Source organism: Stegodyphus dumicola, chromosome 10, assembly GCF_044657685.1.
Source record: "Stegodyphus dumicola isolate Sdum_Otavi_A_Nest chromosome 10, ASM4465768v1".
Classification (NCBI taxonomy): Eukaryota; Metazoa; Arthropoda; class Arachnida; order Araneae; family Eresidae; genus Stegodyphus; species Stegodyphus dumicola.
Genome location: NC_140777.1, coordinates 88,506,503 through 88,526,999, shown reverse-complemented (window position 1 = coordinate 88,526,999; position 20,497 = coordinate 88,506,503). Strand labels below are relative to the sequence as shown.

At 35.9% G+C, this 20,497-nt stretch overlaps 1 long non-coding RNA gene across 5 annotated transcripts in view; it reads left to right on the top strand.

Moving 5' to 3' along the window:
• The window catches only part of LOC118194396 (uncharacterized), a 1,067,480-nt gene that overhangs the window by 654,902 nt on the left and 392,081 nt on the right, over window positions 1-20,497 (top strand). The window contains exon 1 of one of the 5 annotated variants that reach the window (XR_015043454.1): window positions 17,744-17,967. The exons of 3 other annotated variants lie outside the window; for them this stretch is intronic. This is a non-coding gene — a long non-coding RNA (uncharacterized LOC118194396). Of the gene's footprint in view, window positions 1-17,743; window positions 17,968-20,497 lie in introns of those variants that run through there. One more of the 5 variants, XR_015043457.1, reaches the window with a different exon arrangement.

The window sequence follows — 20,497 nt, the reverse complement described above, 5'->3', positions numbered from 1 at the left end:
TTCTTTAGATTTTCTATGCATCTGGGAGATCGATAGGTGAAAAAGGTGTTTGCCGCTTTGAGTGGTAGCTTTCCAGTTTTCGTTTAAGAGTTTAGTGACACCATCGATGTAAGTGTTCTTATCCATGACGACTATCTGGCCACCTGAGTCGGCCTTTGAAATGATAATATCCGGGTTAGTCTCCAGATGCCAGTTTCTCGTAAAATTCTTTAGATTTTCTATGCATCTGGGAGATCGATAGGTGAAAAAGGTGTTTGCCGCTTTGAGTGGTAGCTTTCCAGTATAGGAAGCGCTGAATGTTCTATAAGGTATTTTGTCCCTCCTTCCTACATGCTTTCGTGGACTAACAGTAGCACACTCGGCGCGTATTTGAGAGGTCCAGGATCAAGTCCCGGTAAGGGCATTGCTCATTTTTCATGTCTCCAGTTTCAAAATAACCTAGTTAATATAGTGTCGCACGAACTAAAAGGTGTTGGATGATGATTCTTCGCCACCAGGATTTAGTAATTCTGTCCCCTAATCCCCAGTCTCCCTTTAAAAGGGGAAGTATCTAAGGTATTTTCTCTCTCCATTTTGCGTGCCTTCGTAGTGTAACGGTAACGCACTCGGGGTGTGTCGAGAGGTCCAGGTTCGAGTCCCGGAGAGGGTATTGCTCATTTTTCGCGTCTTCATCATCAAAATAACCGAATGACTCTACAGTAAAGATGTGATCGAGGTTTTCTTGAGGATTTCCTCCTCTAGACGTATTCCCTTTTGGATGTATTGTCCAAAAAACAAGGCCTCGTGGTAAATAATATTAGGTGTTTCTTTAGGAATTTTTACGATCGGAGTAAGCCTCGTTGGGAAGGGTCATTTCTGAAGGATGAAAAAAGTGAAGATAGCACCTCAATGTTAAAAATTAAATTTATCTGTGTCGCAGTAATTTACGTCTAAAGGACATGGTTTTGATTTGATATTTCTGAATAATTCCCTCCTGTTATTCTGTTATCAGGTATTTCTCTGTACGATTTTTGATTCACGAGGCTCATGTTTCGGTCACGGAATGATTGTTCACCCGGAAGACCATTTTTATGGTGTCGAAGCTTTTTTCTCTCATCATGAAGTCGAGAGGTCCAGGTTCGAGTCCAGGTTCCAGAAATCTTATGACTATATTGTTTTTGTTCTGCTCAGTGCAGGAATTCCCAAAAATAACAAGTTCACTCATTTCCAAAGGCAAAAGATTGAACACAAAATGGGTAAGCATTGGCAAATGTAGTCTCCAATTTTGACTACAGACTCATCTTATGTGTTAGAAACTGATTCTAAGTTCGAAGCGATGTGGATCTTGAGGCTGAGAAAACTGAATTGGCGACGATAGTAGACGTCAGTTGGGATGTTGGGAGTGGTAGATTTTCTTGAAATTACCCTGTGATTGCATTAAGAGTGGTAGACAAGTCCTTTTTAATATTTTTCAAGGTGTCTTCATTAATCTCGGTCTGAGCTAAACAGAAAAATCTTAAATTCAGTAAAAGTAAATTAGTAGTAAATTCAGCAAGTAGAGAAATTGTAGCGTTTAAAGCGTCACATTCACTACACCTACCATTTCTGGGAACCTTTCCTATACCAAGAAATAATGAAGTTGCTTTGAAAAATATCTCGAAAAGATTCATAAGAAAGGCTGTTGTTATTAGGATGTTGATTACTGTACATGTAATGGAGCTTAGTAATACCCAAATTTTTCGATAAATAAAGTGTCCGTGTGTCACTCATTTGTAGCGTTGCGCGCCTCCAACTTGCACGCAACCAAGAGATGACTGTGAAAACTGGATAAAAGACAGAGTCTTGTTAAGGGTTTAAGTCCCTTTTTATTCAACGTAATAAATTACAAGTGCGTGCTCTTGACGCTCACAAACTGCGCCAACTCGGCGGTCAAATAAAAATAATAACCTGAAAAGAAACTAAAGACAAGACTCTAACTACGAGGCTCTCTAAAAGTAACTGACCTCACCGCGTTTTACAATACCTCTGCTAATTCAGCAAACTTGAAGATCACGTTGAACGATTAACAATACTTCCAGGCAAGCACACAGGCCGAAACGTGGGGTTCTTCAATTTCTGGCCAACTACCTCCGCGCTCGTGAAGTAAGAACAGCACACCTTGAACTCGTTTCCTTTCTATTTAACTCAGAATACTTCCGCTGATAATTTGAATCCTTGCGCGTTCTACTAAAATTTACATACTCTGGCATTGGCAGTTCCAGGGGAAAGTAAGGCTTGACAGGAAAGATAGTTTAAACTTAAAATAAATGTTAGTTAAAATAAATATAAACCCTACACATTGAATAATGGTATTTGCGCTCTCTGAGTGGTGTTTCCGATTCACGTTTCGCACATTTATCAACAGGTGTAGAACCTGTAGAAAGTAAATTCTCTTTAAGAAATTTAATGCTCTGCTCAGTTATTCCATGCACTGATATAAAAGCTTTTAAACAAACTGGAACAACCTCCTTCTGAAGTATACGCATCCAGTAAGCAAACCTTGCAGCGATGGGCCTCGCTTGTTTTGTGTCTTTACTAGGTTGCCTCCATTCCACGAGAAAAAATGTAATAAGCCCACTTCAAGTAAACAAACTGTTTTTAACGATCTGCCATATCGTTGAATTCTCGTATATTCCTCGTACGTTCAGCTTCAGGAACAGTTTAGAAACAAAGCAACTTCTTAGGCTGCTATCGCACGGCGGTTTGTTTCGGAAGAACAACTGTTTGGAACAATTTTTTCTGCTTTGTCACAACCAGTGGCGTAGCTAGGGTGGGGCAAGGGGGGACATCTGTCCCCGGGCGCAGCGTCCAAGGGGCGCCAAATTCAGGCTACGAAATTTTTAATGAAACGTTTTATAATCTTGGCACACAGAAAGGGGCGCAAATTCTTCAATTGTCCCCGGGCGCTGGAAACTCTAGCTACGCCCCTGGTCACAACAGCCAATCATCATATATCGCTTTGGAGTTAACACAGGGAAATCTGGTTCCCCATTACAAACAAGCTGATAGCATTCGAAGCTGATAGCTGATTGGTTGAAAACGAACAACTTGCAATTTTTTTTTGAAAAGGAAGGAATTCGCACGTCTTTTCTTTCAATAGTAAACTAGTGAAAAAAATTGTCCGAAACAGTTGTTCGAGTGCAACAAACGTCATGTGATGTGGGCCTTACACAAACAATCAGGGTCAACTTCAGGAGTTGTCAAGAGTAAAACTTTCATTACTTCTTGAACCCAAACTGTTTTCTTTCATTTCTTTGTTGATATATCACACTGGTTTCCAGAAGCATTGAAGAGCACGAATCGCTATTCACTGTGTACAGCAATTACATTACATGAAATTGCACAACATAAAAATTCAGCATAGGACTCGGTGCTGATAAAAAGTTTCTCTGGCGACCGTTAAGGGCTAGAAGAAATCACCCACATCTTCCTAATTAGGCATGAAATGAAGTGGTTTTTCCCCAGTATACCGAAAATTTATCGCTTGTTTTTATGACTTTAAAATGATTTTACCCCCAAAATAATTCATGTTCTGATAATACTAATTGATAGTTCTGATAATACTAATTGCACGATGGAACCACTATGTACATTTTCAAAAAATTTGTTGTAAAGTTGTTTTAGCCAGACCGTTAATAAAATATGTAATGCAAAACACAACAAAAGATAAAATGTAAAAACAAAAGCCTAATAATTTTATGCAACTTTATATACACATGTATACATTTAAAACTGATTGCTATGAATTGCCACAGTGTGCTTTATGTAGCTAAGGGATTTGAAGTCGTATAGGCCGGAATAATACTATCATTCTTCATTCTGAGGTTCAAATGAAATTTATGTGCCAGATTGTAATTATAGACATGCATTTGTGCAATATATACTTCTTCATAGATTATGTTGTTTCTGATGCAACAGGAATTTGCGTCAGGAATTTGTCTCCGGAGACACATTTGAGAAGTTTGCTGTACCTTTTTATGAGTTCGGCGAAAGTACGCCCAAACACGGTGCGCATAAGTGCGCATGGATCTCAAGATGGTTTTGTAAAAATGAGTAATATATTTGTCTATCGAGAGAAAGCTGTTTCTGGTAATGAAGGTGTATAGACTTACTTTGCGTATCCTGAAATTTCTGAATTATAGAATATATATGTAGGGTCTATGAAAGATTGTAGTCAAAGATCACCTCGAGATATGTGTCTTACCTAGCCTAGGCAGTATGAAGCCGCGCATTTCGAGATTTACATAATTCTTCTTCTTGATGCCAAGAGCAGCAGTAAATTTGTCAGATTGATTTCCATTTTGCTTTACGCAAGCCAGGCCTCAAGTGCTTGGATGTGATTTTGTATTCTTGTGTTGAGGGGCGAAGAAAAGTATTTTGTAAAAAGATCGCTGTATCATCTATGTAAATGTTCTAGGGTAATGGTGGATGCTTGTGAAATATCATTCACATAAATATTGAATAATGTCGGCCCCAGTAATAACCTCTGTAGAACACCCGCTAAAATAACTCGCTGGGAAGGTGCAGGGTTTGGAAATGCGAAGGACAAAACTTTCTGCTTGTTAGGTAGGATTTAATCACGTTCGTGATATTCCCTGGAAAACACATAGTGAGTAATTTATAAATTACATCGTGCAACAGGACTCTATCGACAGCTTTTGCTTTATGAATAAATAAACCCGCAGAATAGTTCTTATATTACATACCTTCACAAGTCATTTCAGCCACCCATAGAACTAGCGATTTGTGGATAAATTTCATTAAAAGACTACGTGGTAAGGAGCCAGTATATTATTAGCTTCCATGTAAGATTTCAGATTGTTTAAAATTGTCACGTCTGCGATTTTACTTATTGAAGAATGCATGTTTGCCAGACTGATTGACGGTTTCACTTGAGCATCAGTGAGATAACTGCAGTTTGCCATGGGACATTGGATAGTACTGTTGCTTCAGGGAATTACTGACGGTTTTGGTCAATATGAACACAGTCTTCAAACGGAATATGAAACAATTGAGAACTTCGCCCATTCCAGAGCATTTTCTCTCATTTATCTTATTCAAATAGCCGTAGGCCTTAAATGGAAATACTGGATTTACGGCATGTGTGTGTGTGTGTGTGTATTTGTTATGAAGTGACGTAATGTACCCGATATTTCGCCTATATCTGGCAGGGTTGAATGCTTTTCGTGCGATGCTGAGTTCTGCATTCTCAATTTCGGTACTGAAGAGAAATTGAGTTCGTTTTAAAGCAGGACTATAATGAAGAGATATTGCTTAAGTCTTTCTCGGCTTATAAAAGCGCGCGATAGTAAATGAAAATTGCAGTTCAGAATATTTTTAACAAAAAAATGTGTTACCTTTAGGAGCTTAGAAATACTCATTGCCTTTTTGAGTTCTTGAATTACTTCTTGGAAGGGAAATTTATTATAAATCTAATTTTACTGAAAATTTGTAATTTTGAAGCCGATCACCCATGGTTCCAGATGGGTCTTCTATGGCCTTCTTATAAAAGCCCCGTATAATGACGATGTTTATTTTTATTTTAAGAAGTACTGGTAATTTTTGGAATAAAAAAAAAAAAAAAAACGACTTAAAGAGGGTGCACGAAGGGAGGGTTCACTATATTGTTAACGACTTTGTTTTACTAAAACAAAAGCAATGTCGTGTGTTTCGAACATCTCAACATAGATTTAGCTAATTTATCTGCGCTTTCTAAGCTATTTATCTATATATTTCTTATGCTATAAAATAAATAGTAAGTGGCACTACAGAAAGAAAAAAAAAAAAAAATTAAGCGAATTTATTCGAAGTTCATCACTCAAGAAAGAATATCGATTTGTAAGGCCATTGCATGAAGTTCGATTTGAAGGCCATTGCAAAATCTTGAAAAAATCTTCTTATTCATTCCAAGAATCCAACAAGCATCATACCCCGAAAAAAAGTCTTTAGAAGTTCTCCGACGAAATTCTAACCAATTCCATATTTTTGCTTTTATTGCGGCATGCTCCAAACATCGAATAAAACATCATTTCCATTTCCTTGTCATTTAAAGAAGCAAAACCAAAAAGCTCTTCTAAGGGCTAGGGAACGCAGCTACTTTAATTTTACATTCCCGTTTTTATTTACTCACTTTTTATATCATTTTCCCGCCATCGCCTTCGATCATAAACATGGGAAAGTTGCATAATATATTTCCTTACCAGTAATCGAGTCACACTTGCCGTTCCCGCGACTATCGCATCTTTGTAACTGATTAACATCGCCGATCGATCCGCATCCTATGTAGAGTAAGAATAAATAAGTAAATAGATATCAAGAAAGAAATTGTAATTGGAGTCTGCAAGGGGAAGACCTTCCAAGAGTGGCTCCGGAGGCCTGTCGTATAATTTACATAATGCGGGAGGATTACTCAATAGCCTGCGCCAAAAATAAATATAAGATTCAAGGGGGTGAGGGAGAGTTTTACCGAGCAGGCTCAAGCACGTTTGATGAAAGTTTTCATTAAAGGGCTTAGCAATCTGTTTATTTAACTATTTAATCTTTGCAAAATTCTTATTTATTGTACATATTTTTAACTACTTAATATTTGCAAAGTTGCAATATTTCGTGTAGAAAATATATCTCTGTGTTGCACGCAGAATGTCTCCCACCCCCATGAAATGTAAAACATTACTGCAGAAATAATTGTTATGAATAAACACAAATTTGTTGCCTCAGTATAATATACCTTTGTATTTGTGAAAAGCTGGTCTTTCTACTTCCTTGTACTAAGTAAAAGTAGTATTGTAATCGGGAAAATTTTGGGTATCTTATTTCAATGAAAATATCCATGTTAACCGCTATCGAATGCAAAATACGACGTTTTTTGAGTTACAGCTATAGATAAGAACATAATAAACAACTCTTTTACCGAAAAGGAATTGCAAAATAGATTTAAAATGGATTCAGAAGAGATCTATTTGTGACGTCTGTACGTAAGTATGTACGTGCACACTTATGTCTGTACGTAAGTATGTACGTACACATATATGGATATATCTCGCATAACTCAAAAACGAGTAGTCTAAGAGCTTTGAAATTTTGTATATAGGACTGCTATAACATGTAGTTGTGCATCTCCCTTCTTGGTTACGATCAGCCACGCCAGAAGTACATAAGTGTATATATATGTAAGATATAAGAAAATACGATAGCTGCTTTAAAAATAACTGGCGCCCTCAATATTAACGATTCTAGATTTGGTGCTCTCCGCTAAATTCATCTGTTCTTCCAAATTCCAGATCCTTCCATGATAATATAGCAACCTCAAATAAACCAATCATAGCTTAGAGTACATTCTGCATGTACTTGGTATAAATACTCTTGGGACAAAAAACAACGTCATTCTTCCATTCCTTTCCTTGGCTTCCGCCACGCCAGCAACTATGCCGCTTTGCTTGTCAGTCTAAAATGATATATCCCCGTTAATCTGTGTGTATAAGAAATTATTGTAATTGTTTATGTTCAAACAATATATGGCCCACCAGCGGCCGAGCGGTAAAATCGCTGAACACTGGTAGTTCGGTCCGAGGTTCGAATCCCGCGAACGGGCTGGCTGCATGGGCGTTTTCTTGGTTTTCCCCATGTGTAACGTGCATACGAGCCAGTTTCCCTTAGAAAGTCCTCCACGAAGGCATCGCTCCCCTTAGGCAGATAGCCCTAGTGTGCTTTGCCATAAATAAACCAAACCAAACCAAACAAAAATCGAACAATATATTGTCGACGAGGAAATATTTTAATGTGCCTGGAAATAAAGGTGGTAATTAGCTGAACTTGCTTTGGTATCAACATCTTCATCTCGTCTCGCGGCTCTACTATCACGATTACGCATCAAAAATATTAAATATATATATATGCATGCCTGCTGTGTCACTCGAATCCGTGAGCTCAGGTTTTTTTATTCTTATATGTTGATAAATTGTATATTTTTTTGCTTTAAAAATGATTGAATTATGTTGTTCTTATCCTCCGGTTAAGGTTTTTGTGCCTTTAGTTAACCTGCATGCAGTAATTGTGGAATTATCAACAATTTAAAAGTTCTTTAAGTGCGGCTAAGCCTAATTTTGTTTAACATGGCAGCATATTTGTTTACATTGGAAACGTAGCAGAATAGTGGATTTGTTGCCAATCTAGAGAAACTAAGCTTCGCAACAACAAAGTAATGTCTTCTTTTATTATTGCGAATTAAATTATGCTTAATTCATTCTGGAATTATCACTTAAGTTATTAGCTTGTTTTTGTGTAGAAACTGTAATTTTAATTTTAATTTTTTTTTTTTTTTTTTTAAGTTTTAACTGTAATTGGTGCTTTATGTTTTTCTATATCTTTCAATTTTTAATGAAAATATTTTGAATTTTTATGTATTTTTGCCTTGTCGCGAAGTGAGAACTGAATTAATTAGTAGCGCATGCGCATTAGGTAAGCGGCGCTGAATCGTCTGTGAAAAATTGTTTCTTTTTTATTTGTTTAATTTCTTTTATATATCGTTTAAGATTTATTATAGTATTTGAATAGAACATGTGGTAATTCTTCAGACGATATAATTTTTGTGCACTCTGAGCTATAAAATGTAATGATGTAACGCTTTTAAGTGAGCCAGTGCCGAAGTGTCGCTATGGTAAATAAATATAGTTAATTTTAAAGAGTGCATTTAACTTGTCTTAACAATTAAAAATTTGACGAAAGTATGTATTCGCTGTATTAGACAGTAACTTTTCATCGATCGATAGGCGCTATTTTGAGCTGAGGATGAATCGGGAAAGGACAAAATGGTACTAAGCCAATTAAGCAGGTGTATTTCACTATAGTAGAATCAGTAGGTTATTTATTTGATGATGATTATGATTATGATTATGATTATGATTATGATTATGATTATGATTTGAATCAGAAGGCGAGAAAAATGAGCAATGCCCTCGCCGAGACTCGAACTTGGACCTCCTGAATACGCGCCGACTTTGTTACCATTACACCCCGAAAGCATACTGGAATGAAGGAGAAAATAGCTTATATACCCCCTTTTTAAAGGGCGATTGGGGATTAGGGGATCCTGGTCGCCAAATCCTGGTGGTGACAAATTATTATTCACCATCTTTTAGTTCGGGCGCCACCGTAAAGTCATTAGTTTATTTTTTTAAACAGGAAACGTGAAAAATGAGCAATGATCTCCCCGCGACTTGAACCTGGAACTCTTTAATATGCGCCGAGTGTGTTACCGTTACCCCGAAGGCATGCTGGAAGGAGGGAGAACATACTTTATAATGTATGCAAAGGTCTCTTTGCACCTGCCTTAGAATAGATAGATCTTTGCACATAAAGTCCCGGCTCATGTTGGAATAACTGATAATGAATGAGTTGGTAAACTAGCTAAAAGGAAAACTGAAATTTTGCTATCAAATGGTAATGGAGTACCATTTACATCAATGAAAAGACTAGTAAAAAATGCTAAGGAACAGTTCTGATATTAAATTACTTAAAGAAATTAAGAATAAGAAAGGGAGGGATTCGATTTGTAAAATCTCGGACTCTCCCAGGTCCATGACAGTTGCAGTGTTCCGTTTGGAGCCCGGACAAGATTGTCTTGCTTATCCTCTGCACCGCATTGATATATATGATAGTCCTTTGTCCCCACTGTGCAGCCAGAATTATGAGATCATTTCCTAAAATGTTCCTCGTTGGAGGGAGAAAACATTTACAGGCGATACCGGACGACTAGAGATTTGATGCAGTTGACATCCGAAAACAACTTTCTTTTTATGCTTAATGTAGTCACATGTTATTCCGTTTTCCATGTAGTTATTGTTATTGTAATGAGATTAATTACCATTTTCGCTTTTCATATTTTTATTTTTGCATTTTTCATGTTCCAATCTCGTGCATCTTTGTGGCCAATCAAGTTATAAGATATTTTTCCCACCTTCTCATCATGCCTTTGTGGTGTAGTGGTCAGCGCACTCGGAGAGTATTCGAGAGGTCTGAAGTTCGAGTCCCGGCGACGGCACTGCACGTTTATCATGTCTTCAGCAACGAAATAGCCCCTACAGTACCGCCCAAACTAAAAAAGGTGGTGGTTGATGATTCTTCACCATCAGGATTTGGCAACTGTGTCCCCTAACTCCTAGACGCCCTTTAAAAGGGGAGAATCATCATATATGGTATTTTTCCTGCCTTTGTGGTGCAGTGGTCAGCAAACTCGGTACGTATTCGAGAGATTTGTGGTTCAAGTCCCGGCAAGGGCATTACGGATTTCTTCAATTTCCTTGTTTCGAAAATTTCTAAAAATGACTCTACAGTGGCGACTGTACAAAAAAAAAGGTGGTGGATGATCATTCTCCACCACCAGGATTTACGATTACCCCTAAATGATGCATTTTTCGTTCTTCATTCTTTAATACGATTACATGCTCGTACAAACGAACCGTTTCATAAACTGGTGGTTCGTAACGTGGGCCCGCTTTAGTACGACATCTGATAAGACACCAAAAATCATAGAAAAATTCTGCGTAATATTTGGGTTCTTTTCTTCAAGTAAATCATAGGAATTTTCAGCGAAAATAGATCTCGGTAAAATATGCTTAAATATGTATGGAAGAATATGTCTTTCTATTCCCATTAGAGGTGACTTTCTTGACAGTGAGTAAGAGGTGGCCGAGGCTGGATATCATCCCTTCCCTCATAAAACATGGATCGTAACTGATTCCGATGCGCTCTATTAAGTCCATATGGCCCTTTCCCATTTCATCTTAATATGTTAGAACATTGATGACGTCGTTCGGGTCAAAAAGTAACCTCCCTCGAGCGGCCTACGTTCCGGTTGTTGAATTTTGGGAGTAGGAGGAGGATGGAAAAGCACTTTTGTCAAACTGCTTATGTTACGATCTCATGGTGCTCCTAAAAGCTTCATTTAACATATAAAATCTGAAGCAACATGTCTTTAGTCTAAGCTAGGATGTGGATGAATGCGTAGTTTCTATTCTATGATGTGGACAGACTTGAAACATTTCATTTAAAAATGGGATCGCTTGTAGTGGTGAGTTTAGAGCAAAGGAAACTTTTTGCTTTATGTTGAAATCAATTTCAGAAAATCTGTATGAAATTTAAAGAAAACACGTTGTATTTCTCTTTGGTAGAAAAGAATAAATTGAGTTTTAATCATTGCAACTTTAATTTCATCTCTACGAAAAAAGAATTGATGCTTTTTTTATATTAATTGCAAAAGCGTAAAAATCCTTTTGGGCGATCATTAAAATCTGATCTCTTTCAGATTTTTTTTTTTTACACTTTTGTTGGATGGCATGAAGGAGAAGGGAATAAAAACTGCCTTAAAAGCAATTGCCAGTCACGTGGACATGGGACAGCCCTCAGTCTAAGCGGTCCTATTTTTTATTTATTTATTTACCAGCGGAAGAACCTGATGCCAGTCGAGCTAGATTGAGAGTAATGTATCTAACAACAAAGAGAACGATACCACTGTAATCCTTCTCTAATAACGATGCAAAAAATACGATTCGTAGTCAAACATTTTTCAATCTGATACGATATAGAACCCACGTATAAAATTTCGATAGAAAAATAAACTATTTCTCTTTCATTATATCAGCAAAAATGGCACGCAATTTTTAATGATTTCAAATGGTCTTGAAAGCTCCAGTTCCATCCAGTATTTCACCTATATTCAATTTTAGTCGTATTTATATAGTTTTATATTTATTAAGACGCCATTGACATACTAGTTTAATATTTAAATCATTTTTTGGTTTTAAACCGTTTTTTGATATCCTATGGATTTAACAATTAGGGAATTGCCCATGACGAAAAGTCGGCAATAGAATTTTGGGTAAAGTGCAGAATCACCCACTGCTTGACGCGTTTTTAAGAATTTTACATACTCGGTATCCATGTGCACATCGACCTATTTTCACTTCAAAAAAAAATCCTAGAATTACGAAAAAATGGCACTGCGCACACCCTTCACTTTATCTATGTACACGTCGACCTATTTTCACTTAGAAAATTGACAAAAATTCAATTGTTTTTACCCTTGTAAAAAGCGGCAAACAAATAAGTGGGCGATTCTGCACTTTACCGAGAATATTTTCAAAGAAAAGGCATCATTCATTATAGAAAATTACGTTTGAACAACCAACGAGATGAAATTATGCTTTAGCGATAAGTCGGTAGCGAAATAGCGATGCAGGCATCCATTCAGTTATGTTTAGCAATTTTTATATAAATTATAATAATGATCTGAAATAGTTATTTCCTCTTATGCTTTCATTCAGTCATGTTTAGCTTTTTTCATATAAATTATAATAATAAAAATGTATTATATGAAATTAACCTTTCATCTAAATTAAAAAATCAATCTTAGATAGTTATTTACTATTATACTTCCTTTTTTGCCGCAATTATTTTTGGCAGCATTGGCATCAACAATAGTTTGGCGATTTTTTACGGCCCTCGAAACCGAATAGTACGAAATATTTCAATCAATTTTTATCTTACGCGAGTCAAACATTGTGTGTTTTACTTTTTATAACAAATACCAAATTCTTCTAAACATAAGTGAATTGTCGAGAGGAAGGAATAAAAAGTAAGATTTCGAAATTTTTACAAACTGATTGCTTTAAATTAAAATATATGATTTGGACACCGCACGCCTTTCTTGTACGGCCTATTAGGTTATACACATTTTTTTGCTGCTCTTTATTTAAAAGTTATTTCATTTAAACGAATTTCATTAGAGGTATATTTCTCATTCAATTAATTCAGTTATCACTTTGAATCAAAGCAAACATACAGAAAAACCCAAAACATCTTCATTAAAAATTGTAAAATGCAGAAAAACTTAAAACACCAAATACAGTTAAAAACAGTTTAAAAAAAAAAACAGTTTTTCGAATTAAATTTAGAATATCTACGCAGCGGGCAGGAAGACAAAAATTTCGGTGCATAAAATTGAAAGTTAACTTTTGTCTCACTTGCTAAACGCTGAAGTTGGTGCAGAAACTGACTTAATTCACTATTCTTCTAATAGTTTCAGATGTAAACAAATCACTGCCTCGTTAGGCCTATCGCCACTTAAACTTTTAAAGTGTTGATAGTTCTACAGTTTTTGCGTGCAGATTAACTAGAGACATAAAAACATAAGGGCAACAAAATCCAAGACTAAAATGAAAAGGCACAATTTACCAATATATAAAAACACAGAGATCACAGCCGCATAAGAGAGAGGGGATTATATATATATATATAAATTTAACAAACATCTATTATATATATATAAATAATAAATGTTTGTTATATATAATATAATGCTTATTATATATTTATTTAATTTTTATTATATATATAATTATAATTATACACACACACACATATATTACAAGTAATGCTAAACTCAAATGCATAAACACGAGGGTGTCGGGGGACGGTTACTCGAGCATTATCAAATTTTACTGCAGAAATTGCTTTTCACTCAAAATTGAATTAGCTAAAATGCTTAATAGGAATGAGTTCTTTGGATATCAGCATTAGTTCTTAATCCATTCTATTCACGGAAATGTTTGGCCTGACTTAAATTGCCGGTTTGGCATTGCCTTATTGCTCGAGTAAAGGACGAAACACCTTCGTATTTATTTCTTAATTATTGTTCATTCAACGGAAGTTGGTTTGTTCCCCTTGAAAAGTCAACTAATTTCCGATCAATGACAATGATTACATGCATTTCATTTAATCCTTGTCTTTAATTTATCCTTTTTACAGTTGAAATTTTGTTATTCATGATTTAATTCCAGTCCCCGATAAACATTTTTAACAATTTACATTCAAGTTACTTCAAAACATCTTTCAAAATAGAACTTATTATGTACGGATATTCACTCTTTTAAGATAATTCTACTATAATTAAACTTAGGAGATAATATAATCAATATTATTTAGTATATATATATATATATATATATTTAACATGAAAAAGTTATATATTTAACATGAAAAAGAAATTTTTAACCTAATCCTCAAAGATACAAGAGCAGCATATTGCATGGGAATAATATAGGTATAATTTTATTAAAAAAAAAAAAATCTTCTAATATTGTTGATTTTTAATAAATATGCATTGAAATGGTTCATCGGTTAATTCTGGACACAGAAAAGCAAGGACTTTTATAGAAGAGAGATTTCAATTAGTTTCAAAGTTCCCCCCCCCCTCTTGATGAAGTGACATTGAGGTTGATTGAATTCTTCTTCTGTTTTTGTTCATTTTTCAATAAATTTCATAAAAAAATTTTTAAGTGGGGTTTTGCTTGCCTGAAATGTTTTGGTTTTATCATTTTAAAATTCTTTGGTGCATTTATATGATTACTTAAAATTTATTAATTATGAATTTCAATTTCTGGTCTTTGTGAAATATTAGTTCTAAATTTCTCCCTTTACGTCTTTAATGAAAATTTTTCTGCAGCTTAATGCGTGAAAATAACTGGGCATGTTTGTGTTTTGTTTTCAAAAGAATTGTTTTGCAATTATATATATAGATATGCGTTTGGTGCAGCCGATTGCAACAGTAAAGGGAGATGTATAACTACATGTTATAGCAGTTCCAACGAAATTTTAACGTTCTACGGCTAATCATTTTTGAGCTATGCAAGATACGTGTATACGTATGTACGTATGCGCATAAGTACGCACGTACAGAAGGAAAAACTCCCTTCTGAATTCTTTTCAAATCCATTTTACAATCCGTTTTCGAAAAAAAAAATAGTTCTTTATTCTGCTTGTACGTAAAGATGTCAAGCAAAAAAAAAATCGTTTAAATGGATATTTTCGTTAAATCCTACGATCAACGCTTTCGAAAATAAAGGCCGGATGAAGATTTTTGGGAACGTGGACGTGCAATGGACCCTGATGGTGTCCATTTTTTTTTTTTTTTTTTCTTCAAATTATCTCATATTATTTCTGACGGATACTTTCTATCTTGTTCAGGTGTCTGTACTTCACTCGTACAGCAGTTTGACAATTTTCCCATGCAGTGTTTTGTTCTTAAACCTTCCAATCCGAGGAAACTGTAATCCGAAGCTTGTAGGGTTTTCCTTATTTTGCATAGCAAATTTATTTCGAGGTGATACCTTTTCTAAACTTCTCAACTTCCCCTCACATTCTCTCGCCAGGATGTAAATTTAAAGTAAAGTGAAGTGCTTATAAAACCGGTTGAATCTTTGAGATTATTCAGCCAAACGCACGTTTCGTAGTTGTTTCGCTGTTACGCTATTAAGCCTGTTGACCATATCGGATTAATCATCACGCCGGTTTAGGTTTTTGTGAGTCCACCTGGTAGGCTTAACTTAAGTGCTATCTTGCACTATTTATTTTAGGTTTGACGTGAATTATATTCTACATTTTAGTTTCACCGCAAGTTGGACGGTGCATTTGTAACGCACGAAGATCGCGCCTCTCTGTTAACTGTTTTGAATTAATAAAGGGTTATTTCTCACCCTTCTTCTTGAGTCAGTAGATTTCTTCACGCCTGCGCGAGAATTAGGTCATTTTAGGATCTGCTCTAGCTTATGTGGAACAAGAGAGAAAGACTATAAGCTATCAGATAAAAGAACTGCATTAGAATCTCCGTTTTGTACAACTTGTCTACAACGTGGGATCTCCTTTTTGTACACTTGTCTTTTCCGTTTGTCTGCTGTTTTTGCTCGTACAACGTAGACAGGTCTACAACGTAGACAAGTTGTACAAAAAGGAGATTCTAAAGCAAATACCTTGTGCATGTATCAATAAAGAAATTTTACTGCGTCGTTTTTAAATACAACATAGCGTTTTAGGATACTGCATAACTAGGATTTACGAAAATTTGCTTGCAACTTGCATTCATTTCTTCTGTTATTTCCAGCAATTCTGAAAGTTTGGATAGCATCCGGAAACAGGTTCGGAACGTTGCTTATGTCACTGTTACTCGCACAAGCGTCGCAACGTATTATATAAATATACACTTACATATATATAAGAAACATCAAAATAAAATAAAATAAAAGACTGCTGCCTAGAAGAGAGAAGATGAAGAAGATAGAAACAGGCGGGCTGGGAGAGGTAAGAGTGAAAGGGCGTAGTGGGGAAGGATTTGGCACAGGCGGTAGCAAATTACTTGCCTTTAGGGGGAAAAGACGGCGCATATGGGGGGGGAAGGAGGACGAAGAGAAAATGGAAAAAGGACTTCTTTAGCGGACACACGAGAAAAGAGAGAGAGGGAGAGAAAGAGAGAGAGAAGAGAGGAGCAAAAAAAGCCTCGGTCTGATCGAAACTTCATCAGGGAGAAACGTTGGAAGAATGTGCGACTGATTCAGTGAATGAAGTTGGGGGAGGGGCAGAGGGGGTTGCCAGAGGGTGCGGGGGCAGCAGTGAATGCAGCAAAAAGAGAAGGTAGAATATAAAAGGGGGGTATCGGATTTTTGTGGCGCCTGAATCAGTGCCGATAAAAGCAAGGCAAGGGGGGGTGTCTGCATTGAGAACGGAGTTTTCTAACGTCATTTGCAGCACAGACCCAAAGAAAAGAATCGTAGGGAAAAGCTTCTATATCTATATTGTATGCGTATGTGTATGTGCGTGTCCATGGAAGTATGTGTATGTAATGTACACACAGATAGTTAGGCATGCGTATAGTGGAAGGAACACCAAAGTTTACGAAAGTGTAGGCTTGAAAATTCGATGAAATTTAACTTGGTTTAACCTTCTGCAGGCGCCTGATGCATCTCCAGCATACAGTGCATGTTTCAGTTTACATTTTGTTTTAGATGCAGTGACGCCTGCAAAGAGTTGAAGGTGAATGATGACTCTCACCAGTGGTTAATGATTTTTGTCGAGGCGAAGCGGATTAGTTCATTGCTGACGTTTTGTTTTGGCCCCCTGGAGGTAGAATGTCGAATGTCTCCTTTCTCCTCATTTCTCTGTCAATTTTTTTTTCTCTCATTCGAATCCTTTTGCTCGATTATTCTTTCTGTTTCTCCTCTTGATTTCAATCGGTATGCTGGACAAAGGATGGTCTCCGTTGAAGTATAAGTGAAAGAAGGGAGAGAGAGAACTACCACATTCCTGCGCATGTATCATCTGCGCGGCAGACGAAATGGCGATGAAGAAGACGAAGAGGAGGATGAGGAGAAAAGTAGGAGTTATTTTATGGATGGGAAAAAGGGGTTTTCTATCTCTCTCTCTCTCTCTTCCTTTTGCTTTTCCCCCCACTATCAGCAGCAGCCATCGGCCGCTTGTAATTGGTGAAATGAACACTTTTGAAAAGAGAGGCTTATATATATAGGAGGCGGCGGTCACGGAGAATCAGAGAGCCGGGAAGAGATTTTCGAGGGAGTCTCCTTCTGATGCTGTGTGTAGTGCCCGCCTCCATTGTGAAGCATCTCTCTCTCCTCTCATAGAAATTCTCTCTTTTAGTAGTGGCGGTTTTGAAGAGAGACGGATCTATATAGGGTGCCTTTTCAAAAGCACACATACATACACACACACACACGAGCATTGAAAGCGCGCGCGCCCCGTGAAAGGAATTTTTGGCTATTATTCGTCAGTCCCCCCTTTTCAAAAATATTGTGCAGAATTTTGTAAAGAAGGAACATTCCTTATCGGGTTGCATATTGTATTGTCTCAAAGGGTAGACCCTCGATATCACCCGCACAATTCCTTGCCAGAAATAAAAGCGCCTCGGCTTGCGCCGACGACGGTTCGGCCATTCTGCCGTCACTCCCGCCGAAGACACCGGCGTGGACTCGCCGCCCGACCGCTCGCCGACCTCGTGCGTCTGTATTACCGCTCGCAGAAACAGCATGTTGAGGCTCACAACTGCTCGACTCTTTTTGACATATTCTGGATAACCAAAAGATTCCGTGTAGTTTCGTCTCGTGAACGGTAAGTCACGGTGTGTAGATGTTTTGTTTGCTGCACGCTCACAGGTAACCCTTACCCCCCCCCCGACTGCTTTTGTACACCATAACTATTGTGAACATGAATGCACCAATAAACGAGTATGCTTTATCTACCGAAAAAGGAGCCATTTTATGGGTTCTCACTTCGCGCGAAAGGAATCTGTGAAGATCCCTTGCTCCTCCAATATGAAAATCATATTGTCTATTTTTAAATGGGTTTAAAATACATAATCTTGCTTATGTCGTATGCAATTGCTGTAAATTTTAATCAATTGTGCTTTATTTTTCACTACTTTTAAACACCCAGTTTGCATGTGATATGAGAAAATAAACATAAGAGGTTGTTATGACACCGACATTAATTTATATTCAGGCGAATACTCATCAGTAGGATAAAGCTGTGTTCCAAAGAAATTGTTATGAAATTTTGGTGATAATTAATAGCATTAAAGTGTTTGAACGATATGTGATTTTGATTATAATTAAATAATTACTGGACAGTGGAGTTTCCCGGCGTATTTAAAGAGATTAAATTTGCAAAATAATACTCTTCACAGTTTTTGTAGTGCTAAAGGCTAAAGGCAATGTACAATATTTCGTCGAAGACTGGGTATTATTGCGACATGTTAGCGAAAAACGTGGTAACATAAATTAATTCTGTTGCCACGTTAAAGAGTTTAGATTTGCAAAAGATTTGATGAACTTTATAAATGGCAATAGAACAATACCGGGAATTTTGGTTTGAAGTTTTTAATTGTATTTTTGTGTTAATTTGTGGTGGGTGTGCTGCGTTAACCATGAAGACGATTATTATCGCAGCACATTCGTATTACATTACATTACAAGAAGATTCACAAAAGCTCTTTCTGATTGCAAATGTAAAGATTTATAGTTATAACTACAATATTATTATTTAAATTTAGTTTAATCTCTTATTAAAAACTGCCTATCATTTCATGCATGTGATTCAGAATAAATTCTTGCGATTTATATTTTTAAATTACCGGAGCAGCATAGCTCGAAAATATACGTATACTTTGGGGTATATAAATGTACTATACGTCCAATAACGTATGCATTTTTTTTTTTTTTTTTTTTTTTTTTTTTTGAAGACATGCTGTCAATATAGGGAATGTGCCTTATATTTTTCATTAAAAATGCTTGAGGAAAACAAAATTTAGAACAAAATGAGCTATATTTAATCTTAAACGGAAAAGTATTTAAATATTTTGTTTTATTTATACACTTTGGCATAAAGATATCTATTTTATATAGCTTAGGATGATATTAAAAAATTCCGCCCTTTCTGTTTCAAAATGCTTTTTTGATTCTATATTTAATTAAACTATAGAGACAAACTAACTCTAGGTGTCTGTTGAAAGCAGTTTGATTAGGAATCAACATCGAGTTAAGGGCCCTCATACACCTTAAACCTCTTATGATCTTCGAATATGTGACTGTTGCAAGAATTGGGATGTTTTATGTACTTTAAAAGCAATTACTTCCAACATTTTACAGCTGACTACATAACATAGTTGCTTTGGGAACTAGTAACCAGAAAGTTTGTGTTGCCACAAATATTTTTGTAATTTAATCCGTTTTATGACAACATTTTTCGTCATGTTTCCATCTTGCGCGCATGATATTTTAAAAATGGCTCATGGTACATTCTTGAAATTTGATAGAATTCTTTATATGGGCACTATTTTCTAACTGAACCAAAAATCTGATGAATATTTTAATATTAAAAAATTTTATGCACGAAAACATTACAGATTTCTTTAATAAAATACATTCGATAAACTCAACTCCAAATAAAATAAAATTTTAACATGAAATTCTTCGAATTTTTGGTTCACAATAGTTTCCAAATGTTATAAGAGCAACTTGATTATGGAATTAAATTATGCAAAAGAATGTTTTAAACTGTGCGCGCAAGATGGAAACATGACGAAACATTTTGTCAGAAAGAGGATTAAATTATAAAAATATTTGTGGCAACACAAACTTTCTGATTACCGTTTCAGAAAGCAGCTATATTATGTAGTCAGCTGTAAAAAGTTGGAAGTCATTGCTTTTAAAATAAATAAGTTATCGCAATTCTTGCAACAGTCACATATACGAAGATGTTATGGATTTTAAGGTGTACGAGTCCCCTTAAAGTTGAATTTTGCTTCGTTGATATTTGAAAGTTTCAAATTAAAATGCAAACATTTAGGCATTAGAACTGAGATGTTTGAAGTTGAATTTTAATTTTTAAAAGTAATGTTTCAATATTAGTTTAAAGTGAAAAACTTCTCAAATTTCAGCTATTACGTCACATTTGCTTTAACGCTTTCACTTTTTTTTTTTTTTTTTTTTTTTTTTTTAATCGCCCATATTTTAACAGTAATTTTTAGAAAGTTTTTAAAACGTTTCCATTTTTACGTTTTAACTTGACTATAATTATTATATTAGCTTTTTTGAAAATGAGGGAATAATAAAGCATACCTATTGCATGTACGATTTTATAC